Raw genomic sequence first — 14689 nt, forward strand, 5'->3', positions numbered from 1 at the left:
CTGATTTGTGTACAGCCGTTACCGGAGAAAAAGCTATTTTGAACGCTCCAAAAGCGGCACCTAGTGGCAACAAATGGGCGGGCAATATGCTAATGTTTCATTTTGATGTCAACGTGAAACGGCTTAAGATTCGTTTTAAAAATTACTCGTTTCAATGTTTCAGAGTCGACTCTTTCTTTTGAGAGACAGTAACTTTATACACGGTGCACTTTTAGATTTAAAACTTTGCAGGATGTTTTCATTCACTTAGAACCAATTTAGTCCTGTGTTACACACTGCATGAAAGGTAATTTTCAAAAATCCATAATAGGGGCACTTTAAGACATACTGCTGCTTTACAAGTAGCATGTATAATAACCAATAGCAGATCTATACAGGTGGAGCTGGGGAGGTGGAGGGTTTCAGAGGAATTCTGAAAGCGCACTGTGAAATTCTCTAGTGGATGCTAACCAGCCATTTAAATGTAATGCAGTAAGCTAATTGGCTGCGTATGCAACATGAACCAATCAGCTTGTGCCAAGTAGTTTAACGCTGTGAATATCATCAGTTTGCGTTAACAATCCATCAGCCTTCACCATATAGAGTTTCATGACTGAACTGGGCATTAATTTTAGAACACTATAATCTTATTGTGTGAACATGGCCAATTTGTGTCTATATCAATTCAGAAACATCAGAGACAGTTGCTACTCAAATTAAACCTAGCCATTAAGTCTTCTGAGCTATGAAGGAGATACCTCAAAGCTATAACATTTAACTCTGAGTTGTTCTCATTTAGATGAGCTCTGGGCACTCTCTTTTCTTCCTTTCTCTTTCCTCAACATTTAAATTTGCTCCTGCACATCACCTCTCTTCACAGTGACATTTGTTGCTACTATAACTCTGTACTCTCCAGCTGGGCTCCTAAGGGTTGGAACTGACCCCATCCAAGTCACGAGGTGGAACCAGACATGGGGCGGAAATCCCAGCTTGCAGGGGCGAGTCGCGTCAATCAACGGTCCCCCGTGTAATTAAGAGAAATGCTGCTGCCTGCGCTGCTATCGCTCCCCGTGCCTCCATATTCCCCACCTCATCTACAAAGACAACAGAATGGTCAACCTTTCAGCCAACAGAAAATCAAAAGGGGCATTTGTCAATTCCTTGCACCTCCCATTGACATTAGAACCGATGCCACTCTTTCACCAGCTGTGGTAAATATCATACCGTTCCAAAACCTCTTTCTGAAAGCTGCTTTTTTCCCCCTGGCAGCCTGTGGTGGACAGATGCCAAGGAAAGTAAAGGCAAGTGGTTTTTCTCAAGGCAGAGGTTTAGATGAACCGAAGGAGGGGAAATCCACAAGTTGCCACAGCTGACCACTCACGCCCACTCGTCTGCATTCCTGTCCTGAACCTCAGACCTCAGAGTGACCAGCAACATAAACAGAAAAACATACAGACACACATGCATGACACTCCTACATTTAAAAAACAGCACATCTCCACCACCCCAGGTAAAATGTACATGGACAGGGTCCAAAATGAACACTCGCCAAGCGCCAATGACATGATAGGCAGTTAACAATGGCAGTTAGATAGAAACTACTGCATGATACATTCTGATAATCTGATCTAATGTTTTGTATTTTGCATTTTTAATACAGTTGCCATCATTGACAGGAGTGGCAAAAAGTCAACTGGGCATCCTGATATAATGTACACACAGCAAACATGCTTCCTGTCAAACTGTGATCCAAGGGGTCAACAGGGATGATTGAATGTGAACAGAGCCCCTTGACATCTGTCTGTGTTCAGATACTCAAATTCAGCACTTTTAACTTTGACCCTCACAGTAGTGTTTAAATGCACAGCACTGCAACATTCAGTTGTAGCTGAGCATGCACAAAATCCTGACAAATTCATTAGTATCATGCAGTAATAATTCCACATGGAGTCTCTCGTCTCCATCACCTGACTGCTTACAGAGACACAGTTCGGTTTCCTTCAAATATTTATTGCATTGGTACTGTGAAACTGAGAGTTGTTTTATCTGTGAATGAGTTTGGCTTAAAGCAGAACAGGAGAGCATCACTCTTCCACACCTGAAAGGCCTGTAGATCAGGCTATTTGTACTCTGTGAGGATCTGAGTATGTGCTTTTATTGTTGAAGTGCATCATTACTCTAAAAACACAGCTTCCAAAATGTATTAACCTAATGCCATCGGAAAACATCCCACGAGACAACTGAAAACCTTTAGTGGAGAATCTTTTAGAGTTCCTATATGACGTGAGTGGAGATGTTTTTACACACCCTGTTTACACTAGTGCATTTTCGTTTTAAAATGAAAACGATCCTCGTCTTCACTGGTGTTTTCAACGTGTTTCAGAAACGAACCTTTTTTTAAGCCCCCATGATTGCATTAGAAAATAATTTTAATTTCTTATGTTGCCATAAGTTCTTTTGATGCTTTAGGTGTCACTTCCTCTTTTTAATGGACGGCTCTGTAAATAAAACCAATACAATGACCTGATAAATCTATAATATAACTTCAAGGCTTTTTTAAATACATAGGTTAGTCAACTTAAGGAACCTATACAATAAATCAGAATAGGTCTCTCTGCTGAACCTTGGGTTTTGCACAGAACCATTAAGAGATTTGTATTTTAGTGTTAATTCATCACAGCCTAAAATGTTCCGTGGAGTTGTCTTAATAATCAGATGTGCATAATGAATGCACAAGGTTAGCAAAATGTGCCACAGTAAGAGAATGGATTTATTACTTAGCAGAGCTGCTTAGCCAATCTAGGAAACTCCAGTACAAATCAAATTGGTTAAAATATAAAAACATAAAATTTATTTTCCTTGCTGAGAAAGAGAGAGTGCCATGCTACAGCAGATCTGGAGTAAATTAATTGCAGTTTGGCTTAGCTTTCCTTCCTTATTACTCCATGCAAATATTCTCCTTTAAAACCCTCTGCTTTGGACTCTATCAGTACGACGACGAGGCAGGAAAGGTCCTTGCTTTTGTCATTTACACTTCATAAGACCTGTCATTATAAGTTTATAGGTACATTAGAAGCAAGCCATTTAAATGCATTTCCTTATAATGTGAGATATATGGGTAGAACAATCAGCGCTGTGCAGTGCCGCTTCCTAGCACAAACCCAAAGGGAGGCTATTTTTGGCTTCTCAACAATTTCAGCCCCAGCATGTAGGATCACTGTGAGCTTGAGTTTTCTCCCCAGGGCTTCAAGAGAAACACGCACACCAAACAAGAAAAGCCTTGGGGATACGGAAACAACTTTAAAGACAAAGCCGTGGAATCAGCCTCAATAGCAGGCTAATAGCAAAGAAAAGAGATGTAGGAGCCGTTTGTGTACGTAATGCAAATGGGGATTACACAGAACTGAGAAATTCATTAACCTTGTGTTTACAGAGTTTATTTTAAAGCCAGCCAGAACTTACTTTTGAAAATAATATATGTTTCTATTCATCAAATGACTCCTGTAAATCATACACAAGATCAGGCATGCAAAACCAATACTGAATCTAACCAAAAACATCCCATCTCAGTGTCAAATTATTAAGTTATATGCTCAGCGGGTGACACATTAATGGTGACAGCACCTCTACCTGCTAGTCAGCCCTCCAGCAAGCAGAAAAAATGGGGGAAAAAAATAAAGATGCACCTTGTCACAGAGACAGCAAGAACTTCAGCAGAAAAAGTTAAACTTCATATGCTGTCACAGCACCCATGGCAACAGTTATATTAGTTTGCCAATGACCAACAGCAGTCCTAACACCTGTTAGTAATTTCATGATTCTAATAACGAAAACAGTACCATAAGCACTCATGCTATTCCTCATAAAACATGTACTCATTTTCACAATAATCCAAAATAAAGTGGCCCCCAAAATGATTTGGACCCTTACGCTACACTTTGGTTGCATAATTAAAACAAATACCAAACCAAGTGGCATCTTGATTCAAATGCTGCTAGAACTTCTCTTTTCTAAGCCATTTTTGCTCAATGACTATAACCCCTGTGAAAAGAAAGTACACTTAATAGTACTGAATTTCCACATGTAGTGCACATCAAACTACTGTACCTGTACTATAATGTTTAATGCAACAGATATTTAAAATGTACTACATTTCAACTTTATCATTACATACTTGTATTTACAAATATATTTAAATACTTGGCGTATGAATTTAAGTAAAAATGACATTAAAGTGCATTTTAGTTTATCATAAATCCTTTAACCATATTTCAAAAACAGCAGAATTATGAAATTACATATATGTTCTTAAGTCCTGCTTAAGTTGGCCAAAAAAAAAAAATTGTTTTCCAAACATTATTGGAGTTCATTTTACAAGAAACTTTTCAATCTTTTTACCTCACAATTTCATATTTAATTCATTGCATTACTTGCCATTTCCTTGTAATTTGTGACATTTACTAGCAATTTCTAAGTATTTTTTTCGGTGTACTCCAAATTTCTTTTTTTTTTTTTCTTTTTTTTTTGCATTTAAAGCTGCAGTCCGTAAGTTTTGCCTCTTTGTCGCCATCTCTGTTTGAAAACCTGGAATTGCAGCTCTGTGCGGAATTATCTTCCGTGCGCGGGTTTGTGATCCGGTGTTCCAGCACGGCTCCAGCCCGGGTGAATCTAATGTTTTGAGGCGAATGTGTGGCAGTCAGTCACTGCACCGGTGTGGATACTGTACTCAGGAATCACAGATTCTAGCCTACGTCTTGGAATATATGACCCAAATAAGAATTCTCACCATATATTGCCATCTGAACAAGCAAGTAACAAGTCTGCCACGCTTGTTCTGCCCAACTGAGGAAAAAATTATTACAGTAAATCGCGCTACCAATGGTGATTAAATCTAACGATCGGTTAGCTCATATCACATCTAACCATGCAAATTATTATTATTGTTATACTTTATTCTCAAATTATTAATGTTAACAACATCAGCATTGCATGACAATGAGTATAGTGTGTATTAGCGTGTAGATTTCAATTTCTGTACAGTCTAATATCTAGTTGTCATACCATTCGAATTTCATGTTAAGAAATTCTTTTAACCCAAAAAGCAAACTATGCTCCCTTTGAACTGGTTTTATTTAAAATATAAATCCTGTGTAATCCCAGGCTATCTGTAATCAGAAGCACGTTTAAAACTGGAATAATATTTAATTTCATTCATATGTGTTTCATATAAACACATAATCCTTTCTGGATTACAATCCGCCATCAAAATGATACATTTAATTATTCCAGCTGCTGTGAGAAAAGGCTATAAATGATCCGCCACCTGTAGGATCCTCACATGCTATAGCCTAGTAGCCAGGAAAACTTGTTTATGTTTACAGACGTGACGTAATGACGCAGTGCCATGCTCAAATTTCCAGCGGAAACCTACCCGTACCACTCAAATTACAAAACATTATTATAAGCTAACCGTTGTGAATGGGGCTAAAGTAAGGTGATAGTTTTGAATACTGGCTGGTTATGTAGCCTACTTGCTCAAATATTAAGCCTGTCAATCAAAGTTCTGGCAGTCAGATCTTTATTTTATCAGAGAACCAGATTCACTTCTCTTTCATCAGTGTTGTCAGAGAGATTCAGCAAGTATTTGAGAGAAAAATGATAAACAGTCAATTATATTGCATATAACAGGTCACAGCAGTACTAATCCACCTTACCGATTATAAAATCCTCCCTATCTTGCAGCTCTATAATTATATAGATATTCTACAGCTGTGGCACAATGTGATCCTTTGACTTAGGGGTGTATTCAGAAACATCTGTTCAATTTTTTCCCACTTTCAAACCTCCAGAGTGCATTAGCCAGCAGCTCCTGCAGTGCTTATCTTCAGTTTCTCATGAACGATAAGATTTTCAGCAAGCTGAGCAATATTGAATATCACTTTTCCCCGTTATCAGCATCATTGTGTGTTTGTGTATGGTGCAGGAATCTGTATGGCATAAAGCGTTTAAGGATTTCACACACACTACATTTTGACAGTATTGAGTATAAAAGAGACCTGCTGGCCCAACATTTCCCATCCACTTCCAAACAAGTGGAAATCAGCAAGCTGTGATGTGGATGTAATACTAGATTAATACTTGTTAACGGGTTATTATACGCTGTATACTGCTTACAGATCTACTAAAAATAGTAGTAAAACAGCAGACATTAATCCTCAATAAATATCACATTACATATATGACGTCAGTTTATCATCATGGAAATTATAATAATTATTTTGTATTTGTAATTCAATTTTGTGAAGAAAGCTTTTTTTGATGAAATAGTTTCTTATATGACAGCTTTAAATGCAGAATTAATTTCGAAGGGTAATTTGTAAAAGGCATCGCACAATGCATCTGGCCAGCTTCATTTGGATTCATATTTCAATGTTTAATTTAATTTCTTCAGAAGAGAAATGAAGCAAGGTTTTCATCAGAATATTACAGACAAACTGTGTAATGCTCTGTTCCTAATTTGAATTATTTAATTTGTAAATTAAATGTAATGTTAGAAACTATAGAAACGAGTCAAACAATTTAATTACAGCATAATAATGCATTAATTCAATGAATCCGGCTCTATGGCAACCATTCTAGAGATATTTGTGCACTGAATTCAACACTTACAGACATGGCGGTTAGAGTTGGAAACACAATTTAGCTTATAATCATCTAAGGCTGCTTACAGACATTGAAAATTCCTTAACAAATATACACCACCATTCAAAAGTGTGAGTCCTGTATGATTTTTAATTAAGAAAAATAATAATAATAATAATAAAATTAACTAATAGTGACACTGAAGACTGCAGTAATAATACTGAATATTCAGCTTTGCATCACAGGAATAAATTACATTTTAAAATATATTTAAATAGATAACAGCTGATTTAAATTGCAATAATATTTCACAATATTACTGTTCCCTTTCAGTCGGTCACTCCGAGTCACGTCGGATGACAGACGAATTGGGATCTCGCCAGAGAGACCAATCCACTTCGAGTGTAACTAAACGAGCCAATGGACATTGGCATGCGATCATTGCATCCAGCTGCCGCTGATCACAGCGTGAGTATAAGAGGCAGCGGGTGCACCGCATTAATTCATCCTTTCGCTTCGGAGCCGAGCGGCGGTGAATCACTGCTGCTCTCCTATCCTGCGAGTGAGAAGAGCGAGCGAGTGCGGGCGTTACAGAGCAGCAGCGGTGGTCGCGGTCTCATGGGAGAAGAGGTTGATTCCCGTGAAGACAGTCACACTCGGAGTGTGTGGTGGCCAGCTCCCCTGCGTGCTTCAGCACTTAATAAAGAGCAAATTTCTCTAAAGAGCAACACGGGTGATCACGTCTTTTTAAAGATGTCTTATCACCCGTGCGTTTCTGGGTGTGGTCGTTTCCTGGCGCCTCAGGACGGTCACGATTGCTGCCTCACGTGTCTGGGCATTCAGCACGCTGAGGAAGCTTTCGTGGATGGTTCATGTTCTTCTTGTGGGGACATGACCATCTCGAGTTGCATAATAGACTCCGCTATGTCAAACATGGCGGAGTCCCTCTGCCTCTGCCGCGATCCAGCGTTCGTTCGGGCGGCGCTGTATCCGGTGGAGTCAGAGGTGATCTGAGGGTGACAGTGAGGGCTTCCCAAGAGGAGTTCCTCACCCTCAGGCGCTCCGCAGCCGGTGGGGTTGCCGTTGAGCGGGCTGGGACCTCTGCAGAGCGGGATATACCGCCTGTTTCGCTTCGGTGCTCCCCTGGCGACCAGATGTCGGTCGCTGCATCGGAGAGCGAGTCGCCTCTGGGGATGACGACTCGGCTGCGTTGCTTCGGGTGTGGTAGCGTTGTCCCGAGCCAGACCCAGAGATGACGGCTATGCTTTCCGGGCCGCCGAGAATGTCGGGCTCGTGTGGAATCCTCCACGCGTCCCGATCCTTCGAGGCTGGACGAGTGGTTTCTCGGTGGGGGTCGCGCTGGTTCTCAGCGCCCGGTGCCATTCTTTCCGGAAGTGCATGAGGAGCTTACAAGATCGTGGAAGGCACCTTTTACTGCCCGAAACAAATCTTGTGGCTCCTCCGCTCTCACCACCCTCGATGGTGGGGCCGCCTTGGGGGTATGCGGTCATCCCCTCAGTGGAGTGGTCTGTGGCCATGCAACTATGTCCAACAGCCGCTACCACTCTGCGGGGTGACCCGTGTCTCCCCTCGCGGGCCTGTAAGTATTCGTCAGGTCTAACTGGCAGTGCTTATAGAGCTTGTGGGGAGGCGGCTTCTGCCCTTCACGCCATGGCGTTACTGCAGGTCCACTAGGCCAAAGCCCTGAAAGACCTGCACGAGGGTGGTCACGACCTGGCGGTTCTACATGAGCTGCGTGCTGCACGCCTCACCCAGGAACGTGCTCAGTCGGTGCTGAACTGCCTCAAGACTTTATCAGGCAGGACGGCGGTCCCACTGAAACTCTTTCAGAGGCTCCTGGGGCATATGGCTGCAGCTGCGGCGATAGTTCCGCTCGGTCTGCTCCATATGAGACCGCTTCAGCACTGGCTCCATGGCCGAGTCCCGAGGTGGGCGTGGAAACGCGGTACTCACCGGGTTCAGATTACACCGGCCTGCCGCAGAACCTTCAGCCCGTGGACAGATCCCTCGTTCCTTCGGGCAGGAGTGCCCCTGGAGCAGGTATCCTTGAGCCGCCTCAGAGGGCGCCTTCGGGGCAAGGACGTTCTGGTCCGTATGGACAACACTGCGACCGTTGCGTATATCAACTGGCAACGCTCGGCACGGATGCACTGGCACACAGCTGGCCCCTGGGCCTGCGCAAATATGCGTTCCCCCCAGTGAGCCTGCTAGCACAGACACTGTGCAAGATCAGGGAGGACGAGGAGCAGGTCTTGTTAGTGGCTCCATATTGGCCCAACAGGACCTGGTTCCCGGAACTCATGCTCCTCGCGACAGCCCCTCCCTGGCCGATTCCTCTGAGGAAGGATCTGCTTTCTCAGAGACGGGGCACCCTCTGGCACCCGCGTCCAGACTTGTGGAAACTCCATGTGTGGTCCCTGGACGGGAAGCGGAGGTTCTAGGTGATCTGCCCCAGGAGGTAGCTCTCACTATTGCTTCAGCACGAGCACCGTCCACAAGATGGGCCTATGCGCTGAAGTGGAACCTGTTCGTCGAATGGTGTTCCTCTCACCGTGAGGACCCCGGAGATGTTCGATCAGAGCCGTGCTTTCCTTTTGCAACAAGGGTTGGAGCGTAGGTTGTCCCCTCCACCCTTAAGGTTTATGTTGCTGCTATTTCCGCTCACCACGACCCCGTGGGGGAGGTCGGTGGGAAGCACGATCTGGTTATCAGGTTTCTTAGGGGGCCAGGAGGTTAAACCCGCCTAGGCCTCCCTCCCTACCCTCTTGGGATTTGGCATTGGTGCTAAGAGCCCTACAAACTGCCCCTTCGAGCCTTTGCAGTCAGTTGAGTTGAAGTTTCTCTATGAAAACCCTGCTCCTGACTGCGTTGGCCTCGATCAAGAGGGTGGGGACCTGCAGGCATTTTCGGTCGACGAATCGTGCCTTGAGTTTGGGCCGGCTGACTCTAGTGCAACACTGAGGCCCCGGCCCGGCTATGTGCCCAAGGTTCCTACCACTCCCTTCAGGGACCAGGTAGTGAACCTGCAAGCGCTGCCCCTGGAGGAGGCAGACCCAGCCCTAGCTTTGCTCTGTCCTGTACGCGCACTGCGACAGTACGTGGATAGAACTCAGAGCTTCAGGACCTCAGAACAGCTCTTTGTCTGTTACGGAGGACAGCAGAAGGGAAGGCTGTCTCCAAGCAGAGGATGGCCCACTGGATAGTGGATGCCATCACCTTGGCCTATGAAGCACAAGGTGTGCCCTACCCGCTCAGGTTGCATGCTCACTCCACTAGGGGTGTCGCATCGTCCTGGGCGCTGGCTCGTGGTGCCTCGCTAGCAGACATCTGTAGAGCTGCGGGTTGGGCGACTCCTAACACGCTCGCTAGGTTTTATAGCCTGCGTGTCGAACCGGTTTCCTCCTGTGTTCTCACCTCAAGCGGGTAGTGGCATTGAGAGGCCCGGCTCAGAGTCGGCTTGCGGCGTTCTTCGCCTAATTCTCCAGAGAGTTCCTTAACCAGGCAAACCCTGTCGAGTCCTCCAGCACTCCGCGTCTGGACGTGGCGGAGCGTCCGCGCCAGGCCTTTCAGCCAATGAATTCTTGAAATCTGATGTGAGGCTAGTGCCCATATGAGAGACCCTGCCGGGATCCCATATGTGTATTCCACGGTATGCTTATTAGAGCCGTGTTTCCTGGCAGACCATGTTCTGCCATCTCTAGTGATGCAGCCTGTGCCATCTCAGAGACTTCCATGTGCAATAGGGCCCTCACGGGGTTACTTCACATGTCTAAATGCCACTTAACCCCTCTGGAAGGAGGTGACTCGCAGTGTGCCTCTTCCAAACGGAAGGGCATGCTTCCCAGTGTTTCCAAGTCCTACTGTCTGGGTTGTCCAAGGAACAACAGTAGTTGACCTTCTCTGTGTAGAGCCCGGTCCTATCGTCTGCCTTATAGGAAGGATCAAGAGGTCTACACAGGGCACTGGAAGGGCAGCTCCTGTGGCGTTTGGTAGGGATCCCAATTCGTCGGTCATCCGGCGTGACTCGGAGTGACCGACTGAAAGGGAACGCCTCGGTTACGTATGTAACCCTCGTTCCCTGAAGAAGGAACGGAGACGTCACGTCCGTCGCCACAGTTTGCTGTACCACCGCTGAGCGGCCGGGTCACCGCTCGGCTCCTCAGCGAAGCATGAATGTCACGGTGCACCCGCTGCCTCTTATACTCACGCTGTGATCAGCGGCAGCTGGATGCAATGATCGCATGCCAATGTCCATTGGCTCGCTTAGTTACACTGGTGGATTGGTCTCTCTGGCGAGATCCCAATTCATCGGTCATCCGACGTGACGTCTCCGTTCCCTTCTTCAGGGAACGAGGGTTACATACGTAACCGAGACGTTTTTACTGTATTGCTGATAAAATAAATGTAGCCTTGGTGAGCATATAGTAAGTCACTTTTGAACAGTAATGTGGTGCAAATTTTGTCAACAATTCTTAAGATGAATACTTATGTGAGAATAATTAATAAGGAATAATAATAATTGTGTGAATATACTTTGTTCTCTTTGCTGTTTGCTACCTGTTTGTTATCTGGGGTGTCTGTTATACAATAAGCTCTGCTGAACCAGCATAGACCAGCCTAAAGGTTTTTTTTTTTTCCGGTCTTAGTTATTTTTTTATTTTTTTCCCCTAGCCTGACCAACTGACAAGTTTCCAAAACTCCTCTAAAATCATCAAACCGGACCAGCCTAACAAGCCTGGTGGTTTAAACAGTGACTGCAGAGCCTCAGGGTGTGTGTCACTCAAGTGGGTATGATGGACCAAAACCAGAAGTCAACGTTAGGTTATTGTCATTTTTCTCCTGTGCTATGGAGGAAGGAATAAAATACTAGTTTTGTTTTAAAACATAGTAAACAATTGTCTACATCCCCTAAAGCAGCACACTAAAACCTCCTGACTGATCTGAAACACCTAGTTCTGTTAACAATCACTCACTTTTGTCACAAAACGCTTACAGTCTGATGTTTGCTTGTTGTTAGATAATTATAATCTAAAAAGTACAAACAATACTTAGTTCACATAATTCTGTATTGTGTTGAGCATTGAGCACAACGCATAAAGGAATAGTTTCACAGATGCAGATTTCATAGTAGTATTTATTTATTTATTTACACTATGGAAGTCAATGACTACCATTAACTGTTACATTACCAACATTATTCAAAATGTCTTCTTTTGTGCTCAACAGAAGAAAAATTCACGCAAGTTTGGAACAACCTGAGTAAATGATGACAGAATTTTATATATATATATAGAGCTACCTGCTGGCAATAACAAAAAAGGCTGCATGTTGCTTAGCACACTGAAACACGTCATGCTAAAGTGTACTTCTTTTTTCACAAGGGAACAGAAGTGATGTGGTGTGAACTAATGGACATTGTTGAGAGGTTCAGCCAGGCGATGCAGTTGATGGTGGTGCAGCATGCGCACCTGTAGCCTATGTAGTGGTGGGAAATATCTCTGCTTCACTAATCTTGTTTGTTCTTTCTTTTGAAACGCGAGTCATGCAGTGAATACTTTGATTCTTCTGCCTCTAGTAGGACTCACAAGCAGCATGGACACATTCTTCACCAGCATGGACTCTCACTCCACTGAATCCCAGCATGCACCTCTCGCTGTGACTCATTCTAATTATCTACCTGTTTTTAAGTGCAAAACAAACACCTCTTTGGGACAATTTTGCCAACTCCCCATGCTGACCATTCGTCACCACCATTTTCAACCTGGTCTCATAAAAATACGTACCTCTGCGCACTTTTTGTGCGACACCGTTTTACGTACCTTGCTGCATGTTTTGCCGCAGTTTGAAATAGAAATGTCCACTGAGTGGCGCTAAAACACAGGTTCAATATGTGAACCCTGGCACGTTTTTATTACGTAGATATTGGTACGTATTGCTGTTTTTTTATTACGTTGCTTCAGATACGTATTGCGGCGGTTCAGAATTCAAATATCCGGGGACTGTCGCTAAAAGTTAATGCTCTATCGTGTTGGAAATATGCCCTACACCAAATCCAGCCCTCAACCTACCCGATAGTGTTAACAAATGCAAAACTGATATAAAAACGTATTAGCTGATGCAACTGTGCCATTTGAACTTGCTTTTATGCAGATTTTAACTGCTTTGTCGAACCATAGTTACACGGGATTCGAACCGGAATTCGTCTTCTAAGTCCGTCTCCGTACTCCGTGAGCTACCGAACAAACTTATTATCTATGAAAATCCATATTTATGAAGCTGGATGTGTGCGATGTTAACGTTCAAAACCATCCGTTTTCAAATCTCCCAGCATATTAATATTGTTTTGAAGTCATAGCATGATATTCTTCAAGTAATTGTGCGAAAATTACACTTTATTAATCGCAACTCTGTAAATTTGTGTGAAAGTGTTCATTTATTTTGGAAACTGCAGTGATATGTACTTATTGGTACGTATTTCATGTCACGCTAAAAAGTGCACCCAGGTACGTAAATGCCATGAGACCAGGTAGACCATTTTTTTTCCAAATCAAGAAGAACATTTAAACAACTCATGTGATTAAAGTTTAGTTAAGCAATAATTTCAGTAATTGCATTTCCTATATTTTATGTAGTAGAGTGCTTCCATGTTTTTTAATGTCTCAGGAGTAGGTCTGTTTTTGTTTTTGTTTTTTTGTTTGTTTCACATTAAAATTGCCTTGAAAACTTTTTACAATGCCTTCATCATTTATATTTGCTACTTTTCCACACTCAGACATCTGGCTATTTTATTCCTGAAATTACAAACAATGTTATAGCACGCAATGTTATTTAGCACAATACTGTACATCATTTGAGAATACATAAGGAAGTGCAGTATATTTTTTTTTTTCCCATATGTCCAATCAGTGATATTGCTATAGAGCAATATATAATTTTCACATACATACATTCTATTTATACAGTTTATAAAAATATATAACATATATAAAATCTCCATAGTAAAATTTGTGTACATGCATGTTAATAATTATATAAATAAATATTATATAAATAAATTATGATATATATATATATATATATATATATATATATATATATATATATATATATATATATATATATATATAATGTTGTTGTTATGTTAAAATGTACATTTTTTAAGCATGTTGCAAGGGCACTAAGAAAGAAAAATGTGTATATTTAGAAGGCTGGGGAATATGGAACAGGATTAATGGCTTTGCTCTTAACACAATTAAGGCCATTAACCATATTCACAGCATGCTAATCTGAACCAATTAGTTTTTAATAAGCCAGCCCAAAGACGTCCTTCTTAAATTATACTTGACCTTTTTGCAGTTCATTAGAACAGTTTAGGGCAAGTATTAAAGGACCCTCAGTGTGGACACAAGACGTCATCTAAAGCCATTTACCATCAAATGCATCAGGATTAACAATGTGTTTATCAGTCAGAATGTGTCTGATAATTGAATAATGTGCAATTGAAAATCTAAATCAAGTATTTTGCCTCTGCAAATGCATAGGATTTGAAAACTTCCAGCGTATCTTGATGTGAGCTTTGAAATGAGTGTTCGAGAAAGGAGGTGCATGTCACTGTGCACTAACAGAATGCTGAATCAAACAGAACAAATCTCATTTTTCCCCATTTTTCATAAATATTGAAAGCCGAAATAGCTCGCCTCGACATTACCATATTTCAATATCAACCTTTTCAACCTCCTTTTGCTACTTTGATGAATATGTCAAAGCTTCAGTTCTTTCCTCTAACTTTCGATTTGGCTCTTCACTTTTGGCTCGTTGAAGCTGTCACTCACATGTTTATCCAATGCCTCAACAGATTCCCAATGACTGAACAAGAACAACAGCTACTGGAGCATTTGAACACAGCACAGAGTTGAAGCATATGAAGAAATATTAACCTGAATGAGCCTTTTACATCTTAGCATCCTTATTTCTCTGAGACACTCCCTACAGGTAAACACGAAAACAAGAGGGGACGGTCAAACGGCACACTTTGCATGTCAAAATA

At 42.5% G+C, this 14689-nt stretch overlaps 1 protein-coding gene across 4 annotated transcripts in view; it reads right to left on the reverse strand.

Annotated features, from left to right (window-relative positions):
- The window catches only part of LOC131536483 (uncharacterized), a 43167-nt gene that overhangs the window by 12149 nt on the left and 16329 nt on the right, over positions 1–14689 (reverse strand). The window lies entirely within an intron of this gene.

This window comes from Onychostoma macrolepis, chromosome 03, assembly GCF_012432095.1.
Source record: "Onychostoma macrolepis isolate SWU-2019 chromosome 03, ASM1243209v1, whole genome shotgun sequence".
NCBI classification, from domain to species: Eukaryota; Metazoa; Chordata; class Actinopteri; order Cypriniformes; family Cyprinidae; genus Onychostoma; species Onychostoma macrolepis.